This window comes from Pungitius pungitius, chromosome 1, assembly GCF_949316345.1.
Source record: "Pungitius pungitius chromosome 1, fPunPun2.1, whole genome shotgun sequence".
NCBI classification, from domain to species: domain Eukaryota; kingdom Metazoa; phylum Chordata; class Actinopteri; order Perciformes; family Gasterosteidae; genus Pungitius; species Pungitius pungitius.
The window spans coordinates 6,060,401-6,069,565 of record NC_084900.1 but is presented as its reverse complement, the minus strand read 5'-3'; the positions used below and the strand labels follow the sequence as shown (position 1 = coordinate 6,069,565).

General features: G+C 41.8%; 1 long non-coding RNA gene across 1 annotated transcript; it reads left to right on the top strand.

Moving 5' to 3' along the window:
* Nucleotides 1–382: 382 nt before the first annotated feature.
* LOC134126816 (uncharacterized) lies at nt 383–8,961 on the top strand. The gene is made up of 2 exons (XR_009955885.1): nt 383–697; nt 3,927–8,961. It is a non-coding gene; the product is annotated as an uncharacterized LOC134126816 (long non-coding RNA).
* Nucleotides 8,962–9,165: the final 204 nt, after the last annotated feature.

Genomic DNA, 9,165 nt, shown 5'->3' with positions numbered 1-9,165 from the left:
AAACCCCACTGAAGGGGGGGGGGGGGGGGCGGCGAGGGGAGCGTTGCTCCTGTTGTGTAGCAGCTGTAGCTGGATTCAACGTGTGAATTAAGTTCTCCCCTCGCGGCGAGTCGGGCTAATGAGCCGCCCGCCGTTTTCTGGTCAGTTTTCTAACGCTCGCAGCGGCGGCCTGCGGGCGCCGGCGTCTCCATCCGTCTTCACCTCACTTTACCTGCTGGGACCTGACATGTGATTCTGAGAGTGCAACCCACGGGACCGATGGCACGAATACGGACCTGTGTGCTGTTTGGACACACTCGACAGATTGCAACCCCCCCCCCCCCGCTGTTGGTATACGCACAAGGCTGTGATGAAAACTCTGCGTGTGTGTGTGTGTGTGTGTTTGTCCTTCGAAGTCTGTTTGTTGCTCGTTTGGATGCGTTTGGCCTATTTATGATTTGTCCTTCCATTTATGCAGTGTGAGGTTTTCTCGGACTCTGTTCTCCTGTGATAAGACCCGATTAAAGGGAACCACGGCACACCAGCAGCAGCAGTGCATCGTCCCTCATTTCCTCCTGCGCAGCCAGTTGGAGATGAGATCTCTCCACAATATTTACCCAGGGAATAATGATGTTTGATCTGACTCTCCTGTGGTGTGTCTCTGCGAGGGCTATTTTCAACCCACCGCAGCCACCCAGAGAGAGAGAACAGGAGGAAGGTACGTCTAAGGGTGAGGAGGAGGAGGGTTTTATTGTTGGCGATGTGTTTCTGTTTGCAGTAGTGTCCCTGTTGTCGTATCGTACACGTTGCTTTGTGTCTGTGTGTGGTTTTCTTTGCATGTGTTTGCGGTCACCTTGTTTTGCGTTTGGCAGTGTTTTCAGTTATCGGTTTCGGGGGTTATTGGCTGGTCCTTTTTCCTCTTTGTGTCTAGTTTTAATGTCTCTTTTAGTTTTTTTTGTGTCTCGTTGTGGATGATTTGCATCACTTTCAGACAAAGCAGGATCTTTGTGACTCTTGGTCCAACCTCGGTTCTATGGCTGCTACTGCCCAGGACCTGTGGACATCTTGAGACCTGATGTCCTGCATAGTGTCAGTAAACCATAGTGATGTGCTTTTGCACACTGTGTTAAACCATCATTCATAAACCTTTTCATACACATAATCATGTATCCTGAGGTAAATATGGGGTCTAGGGGAAAGCAAAGGAAATCTTTCTGTGTTTTTTCCCCACTCAAGAGTTCCTTCAGCAGCTCGGTCCCATTGCTACATAAAACGCACCGTAGAACTTACCTCATTATAGTTTGCACACTCTCTGGGGAGCAGAGTCATTTGCATGGCTGCTTGTCACACCACAATAATACTGACAAAGATTTGCAGCCATTTTAATTATGCCACAAAAGAAGTACACAGTTTATGACCGCCCTGCTACTGAGCGATAGTCAAATCCCTCACTGCACAGCACATGTGAAAAGAGTGTACTTGGGTGTTTCCCGGAGAAAAATAATGACTGCAACAGCGGTTAGAGCCTCACAAAAAAAAAAAAAATGCATTTTGCATATTAAACCACACAGCAGCATGCGGGGGTGAAGTGCACGCTCCAGCCCGCCTTCCCCTCTGTGCGCGGAGCGGCAGGGGCCTCACCGCTGTGACTGCAGTGCCGTAAATTTGAAGTTGTTTACGGACGCTGCCATCTTGGCGCGCGCTCCGGGGGGGGGGGGGGGTGGGGGGTAGGGGGGGGGACTTGGAGCAGGGCCATTTACCGGCAGCTTGATGAGAGTGCAGTGAGGCGAGTTAATTAATACAACCTCCCTGGGCCCACGGGCCAGGCTGCGCAGCTAACCCGGGAGGGAGGCGCTAACGGAGAGAGAGCGAGGGAGAGAGAGAGAGAGAGAGAGGGGACAGGAGGGGAATCTGATGCGTGGGAATCATAGGTTCTGCACCCGGAGCAACCGCAGCCTGTCATCATCTTATGTACAAAGAGATCCACGGTGACCGGGTTTGGCTGTTGTGTCGGTCTGTGTTTTTTTTTTTTTTTTTTTTTTTCATCTCATTGTTGTCATTGTATAGTACTTATTTCAGCATGAGTGTGTGCCAGTCATTTTTTCTTTGAGGCCTCAGCACTGAATCGGTTCAGAAGGTGATACCAGACAGGCCAGGCAGTTACTCGCCCAGCTTACAAGCTACCATGTCTCGAATCTGTTAGTCTATTAAAAATATATCTGGTACAATGTGGCTTTTCTTACTGGAATAACTGAACACCACCACTGGAAGTAGAGTGGGAAGGAGACTGACAGCAGATACGGGCTCAGGGGAGGGAGGGCTTTTTAAAAAACATAAGTCCAACCAACAGCAACATCAACTTGAAACAAGTGGATCTGTTGACCTCGGTGACCTAGGGGACGGTGCTTTTCCTTTCCTTGCACAGCATTTGCAGCTTTAGTTTGACGTTGCTTCAGTCTGTCGAGCCAAACGGACACCTGGCAGGAGGAGTCTGTACGGTGGCCCTTGCCTCCACCTCTCACTTGGGGGGGGGGGGGGGGGGGAAGCAACTCATTTACAAACTCTGCTTTCTTTATTGTGACGCATAACAATGTATGTAGTCCATTGAATATGAAGATATGTCATGTAGAATAGCTCAGGCTGCTTTCTTTTCGCTAGACAAGGATACCATTTTTTTTCACAAAGAGCTCCCTCATTTATTGACTTTTATCGTGGTAGCAAATCAGCCATATGAAGGCAGCAAAATAGTGTAAATAGTGCGCCTGGCAGTAGACACAAAAGAGATGGGGGGGGGGCTATAAATACCCTGAATAAATCCTCCTAGTCTGGTAGCGGGGGAGAGTTGTGTTGATATAGAAAACTGGAGGCTGAATCTCATTTTTAATACATTCGCCAGGCTTTTTCTTTTGGTTAGTGTTGAGAATTCACTCGATTATTACCACATTAAAATGCGTGTTGAAGTCTGTGCAGTTGTGGTGGGAGAAGATAAGGCTGAGAGCGCATGGAGGGAGGGGAGGGGAGGGGGGGAAAGTCCACCGGAGGCCTATCAGTCGGCTCTGAATAGCTTTATAATTACTGGGATGCACAGGCATATTTCTCTTCTAAAAATAATGCAAAGTTAAATTTCCTTCCCCTCCCTTTTGTTTGGGGGAGAGGAACCCCTCCCCCAATGTTCTCCATCTACAGAGCGTTGACTTAACATTTTTCTGTAGAAGTCAGTGTTGTGTCATGTTAAGCACAGTGTAGCCTACTTTCTGCACAGCGGGAAGGTTACTGGCTCCCTCTTTTGGGATTGGATCAAATTTCCATTCTGACACATTGGGGTTGTGTTCATGCATACTTACTGGCTAACTAAAGTTATTTGAATAGATTTCTCATCAGCCTTAATCTTTCATCCGTGCCTACCATAAAGTAATGAATGTATTCCGTGCACAGACATCATTATGCTGAACTTAATTCAATTCAATTCATTTTATTTTGTATAGCCCAAAATCGCAAATTACAAATTTGCCTCAGAGGGCTTTACAGTCTGTACACATGCAACATCCTCTGTCCCGAAACCCTCACATCGGCACAGGAAAAACTCCCCAAAATATGAAAAAAACCCTTCAATGGGGAAAAAAAGGGAAGAAACCTTAGGGAGAACGTCAGAGGAGGGATCCCTCTCCCGGGATGGACAGACTGCAATGGATGTGTACAGACTTAATGAGACTTCTACCAATATTATTGTCTTTTCCTTATTCCTACACAATTTTTTTCATAGTAATTGCTATTGTAAACTTGACCAGAACAAGCTCAAACAGATGGGTCAGTGATATATTGTTTAATAATTAGAGGCTTGCTGTAATTAAATTTCTTTTGGGTGTTTATTCATAAGTGTTCTGTGTTAAGGGGCTCTCCAAAAGACAAAATGGCCCTGATGATGTGGGGCTTTTTTTTTTTTGCAGTGACGATGACAACGACGACCACTTTGGTCCAGGCATAAAGGCATCGCACTTCAACGATCCAACTGACCTTGACAGCACTCCCCCCGAGGTTGATCCCTAATCCTCATCAATTAGTCAATGGTATAAATGCTTGCAAAAAATGCAACACTCCTCCACCTTTGATCAAATGAGTGGACTTAGAGATCAAAAATGTGTGTGTACAGGCTATTACTCTGCTGCAGTGGGCTCTGGGAGAGTGCCAATGATGAGGCTTTGCAGTTCCTCAGTTGTTGACTTTTATTTATCACGACTGCTGCTGCAGTAATTGATGAGTGGATCAAACAGTGTGGAAAAAGAACTGCTGACTTCTTTACTTTTTCTGCTGAAAGGTGACTGTGTCTCTATTCCCTCTCAGCAGTCATCTCAAATTCAAATCCAATACTTGGCAAGTAAACTCTTATTCAAACAGACAGATTCCGCTCAGAAAAGTTGTTTGGGCAATAATTCCTTAGGCTAAACTGTCAGTGTGTTCACAACTCTAGTCCAGCATGCATCCGTGTACTGAATTTGGGGGATCATGTCTCATTTTCAAATGTCGAAATATTAGCAGCTGCAAAAGGTAAAACAGTCATGGCCCAGTTTCCCCCTAAATATTTGTTTTGAAAGCTCCTCATTGTTTTCCCTATTGATTAAAAGAATGCAGTAATTACTTTTTCTCGCCCATTCTTGTGAACTTGTGTAATGCAACAAAACAAAATAATGACATAATATATGTTTGAAATGCAAAGCGGCAACGCAGAGCCGGCGCTTTGTTATTTATCGTCATTATTGTGTGAGGAAACTGCTCCACAAAATGGAGCAATGGCTATTATCAGGTTGGTAACCAATAATTACTTATCAACTCTGTCTTCATTAAGCAGCCCCTGTGGAGCAACTGAGCTCAATATAGCCCTCCAGGATCCCCTCCCCTCGCCCCCCCACCAGGATCCCGCTGCTCACCCTCTACCTCTCGTCATATCCCAGTTCCTCTCTTCTCTGCTTTTCATCCGTTCTTCAATCTCACCTGGTCTTTGTTGTGCCGTTCTGTCGCTTCCGCTGGCTTCAATTACGTGTATTTCAGAGCGGTGATCACTGTCATTTTAAATAAAACAACATCCTGCTGTTTTATTTACATGGCATGCTGCTCTTTACTTCCCTTACTCTCGCAGGTCTTTCTTTCCCTGAAAAATTAACCACTTCTCCCTGCACCTCTTTCCATCAATCATCCTGAAGGGGGCTACAAGTACAGAAAAGCTAAATAGCAAAAGGAGACCGGGCCACTGAAGTCTTTTGGATCGCAACTGTTGACCAAGCGCCAGACGTGGTGTGCTGTTGGTGACGCAGGACTTGACCTCCAAAATGCAAACATTTACGCTCCTGTGGAGCTAATATAGTTACACTGCTGAATGATGTTCATGTGTTCACATTTTAAAATGTGATTTGAGTCATTTGTACCTGAAGCACCTTGTGAAATAATAGCTTATATACTGGTCACAGTGTTTTGCACTTTCTTTTCATATTTAGGGATCCTCCTACATTTTGTGTATTTTCCTCATTTATACATTAAAAAGATTCCCAGACCCCTGAACTTCCTTTTCAACAGCCTCCTCTCCTGTAAGTGGGGGAAAAGCCAACTGCAGGAGGCACCCGGTAACCACATGCTACCACAGCTCGGCCTTCCAGCCTCCAACCGTGACACCCTTACACTCATCCACTCCACAGGGGAAGTGTTGCGCTTTGCTCGCAGACCTCAGTACAAACACAAACATTTACCCTTGACTAGATGCTTATACCTCCCCCAAGCTATTTTCTCTCAGTTTCACATGTTTCTTCTCCCCCACACTGCTGTTTTCCACAGAGTTAGTCTTTCTCCTATCAAAGCTTTCCTCTCCCTCAGGCTACGGCCACACTACAAAATTTTTGTTTTAAAGGGCATGTGTGTTGCGCACTAAGCGTTCCCACTGAGCGTCCACACAACGCAGGCATTTTGTCTTGGGGTTTGATTCATAGCAGTCTAGGGCTGTCAACGAATATTCTGTATTCTAATATATATTCGAATAGATGTTAGATATTCGAATGTGATAATTAATATTGGTTTGTAAAAAGAAAAAAAGACAGCAGCAGCAGCGGTGCAACTGTCTGCTTAGTCGGTGGCGCGCTACTGTAGACTGACTTTATATTGCATGAATAAAATACTACATAGGCTACAACAGTTTCACTGGTTTGATTGTCGTTGTCATGCGAAGGAAAAGTTCCAGGTTTACCACAGCACAGCTCGCTCAGAGCACTCAATGTCGGTTCAATACTCGTCTATATATGTTAAGAATATTTTCTTCACTGCCATAAATGCCTTAAATGGCTTCCACAAAACTCTTGATCAACTCTTAATTTGTTTATTATTGTCGTTCACTTAAACCGCTGTGCGACGGTGAAAGAGAGTGTGTGTGTGTGCGAACGAGAGGCCAAGGTCTGCGGTCTTGGCCATTAGTTCATTTACTTTTTTTTGTGTAGGTAATATGTTGCTAAATATGTTTAAACTTAAAAGAAATTACCTTTACAAGTAGTAGTGTGTTATTGCCGTGCCTAATGCGCCTAAATGCGCTGCCGAATTAGCGGCGGCTTTGCAAATGCGCGCGTGACTTATGTCTTCTATTCAATCAGATATTCAAATGCGTTTTTTCAAAGCCAATATTGGAACGTCATTTTTGAGCAATTTTGGCAGCCCTATAGCAGTCGTGATGTGTCCTCCAAGTCATAGTACAGTATGTCAAAATGGTGAAAAAGTCATAGTATACCATGTCAAAAAGAATGAAAAATAAGTCATAGTATAGCGTGTCAAATTCATGAAAAAAGGTCATAGCATGTAAAATTGTGAATAAAGGTCATAGGATGTCAAATAGGTCATAGTATAGCATGTCGAAATGGTGAAAAAGGTCAAAGCATGTAAAATGAAGTCATAGTATAGCATGTGGAAATGGTAAAAAAAAAAGTCATAGTATGTTGAATAGAATAAAAAATGAGTCGTAGTATAGCATGTTGAAACGGTAAAAAAAGTCCTACTATAGCGTGTCCAGGAAAGTCATACTATAGCGTGTCGAAATGGTGGAAAATGGTCAAAGCATGTTAAATGAAGTTATAGGATAGTGTGTCGAAATGGTAAAAAAAAGTCATAGTATAGCATGTCGAAAATAATGATAAATGAGTCATAGTGTAGCGTGTCAAAATCATGAAAAAAGGTATTTGATGTAAAATTGTGAATAAAGGTCATAGGATGTAAAATAGGTCATAATATAGCATGTCGAAATGGTGAAAAAGGTCAAAGCATGTAAAATGAAATCATAGTATAGCATGTGGAAATGGTAAAAAAAAGTCATAGTATAGTATGTTGAATAGAATAAAAAATGGGTAAAAAAGGTCATAGCATGTTGAATGAAGTCATAGTATAGAGTCAAAGCATGTAAAATGAAGTCATAGTATAGCATGTCAAAATGGTGAAAAAGGTCAAAGCAAGTAAAATGAAGTAATATGATAGTGTGTTGAAATGGTAAAAAAAAGTCATAGTATAGCATGTTAAATAAAATGAAAAATGAGTCATAGTATAGCATGGCGAAATGGTAAAAAAAAGTATAGCATTTCGAAAAGAATGAAAAATGACTTTGTATAGGGTGTCAAAATCGTGAAAAAAGGTCATAGCATGTCAAAATAGTGAAAAAAGGTCAAAGCATGTTAAATAAAGTCATAGTATACCATGTCGAAATTATAAAAAAGTCATAGTATAGCATGTCGAATAGAATAAAAAATGAGTCATAGTATAGCGTGTCAAATAAAGTCATAGTAGTGTGTCAACATGGTTGAAAATTTGTCAAAGCAAGTAAAATAAAGTAATAGGATAGTGTGTCGAAATGGTAAAAAAAAGTAATAGTATAGCATGTCAAAAAGAATGATAAATGAGTCATTGTGTAGCGTGTCAAAATCATGAAAAAAGGTATTTGATGTAAAATTTTGAATAAAGGTCATAGGATGTCAAATAGGTCATAGTATAGCATGTCGAAATGGTGAAAAAGGTCAAAGCATGTAAAATGAAGTCATAGTATAGCATGTCGAAATGGTAAAAAAAGTCATTTTAATAGCATGTCGAATAGAATAAAAAATGAGGCATAGTATGTTAGGAATTTAAGAAGAAGTGCACCCCTAGCAGAAGTATGTTACATGTATCAATGTGTTTAGTGTAGAATTGTAGTTTGTGTGATGTTTGATATTAGATATTACATTTGTATGTTAAATGAAGTGAATGTATTATAGTCAATAAAATTGTATAGTCATGTAAATCATATAAATACTGTACATATTAACATCCTGTCATGATGTAATGTTAAAACCTGGGGATAGAAGCTAATTGCCGTCCTTTATGGATTTCTCCCATCTTTCCCCAAGAGAGGGTTTTTGTTGGGAGTTTTTTCTCCTGTCAGGTATTAGTTAAGCAACTGGATGCAAGACAGCCAAATGAGGCAAAGTATTGCACCAGATAAACTGTGATAAACCATTAAGTACTGTGATCTTATATGTTGTGTTGTAATTGAAGTGTACTAGTTACAAGATGAAGACAAACTATGTATACGAGGTTATATTCACTCATTGAGGCATAAAGCCAAAATGTTTCTACATAGAATGCATTGGAATGTGAGGGAGAGATGACACAGAGAGGGCTTTCAGATTCACACGTGGCAGTTCACACCTGGATGTGAAAAGGCTGGACCAGGAAGAGATACTTGAAGAAGGAGCCAATGACATTCAAATACACCCAGAAGACAACCGCCCCGGGAGCTTTCGAATCATCAAAAGGGAAGGAGAACAATTAGAATTTTTCTGCAGCCGGTTTGATAAATCACCTTTGACTTGGTCGGAGAATTCTCTATTTTGCGAAATATATTACTATTCACGTTGTATTTCACTTTGTAAATTGTATTCCTTATCACTTTGTTTAGATATTAAATACTTTTTGATTTTTAAAGTTCAAGCCAGGTGACTCTTGATTCATTGTGGTGTGATGTCCCTCGAGGAGCTTCCCAACCGAACAAGTATAGCGTGTCGAAATGGTGAAAAATGTCATACTATAGCGTGTGGACTAAAGTCATAGTAAAGCATGTTGAAATAGTCAAAAAGGTCAAAGCATGTCAAATAAAGTCATAGTATAGCATGTCGAATAGAATAAAAAATGAGT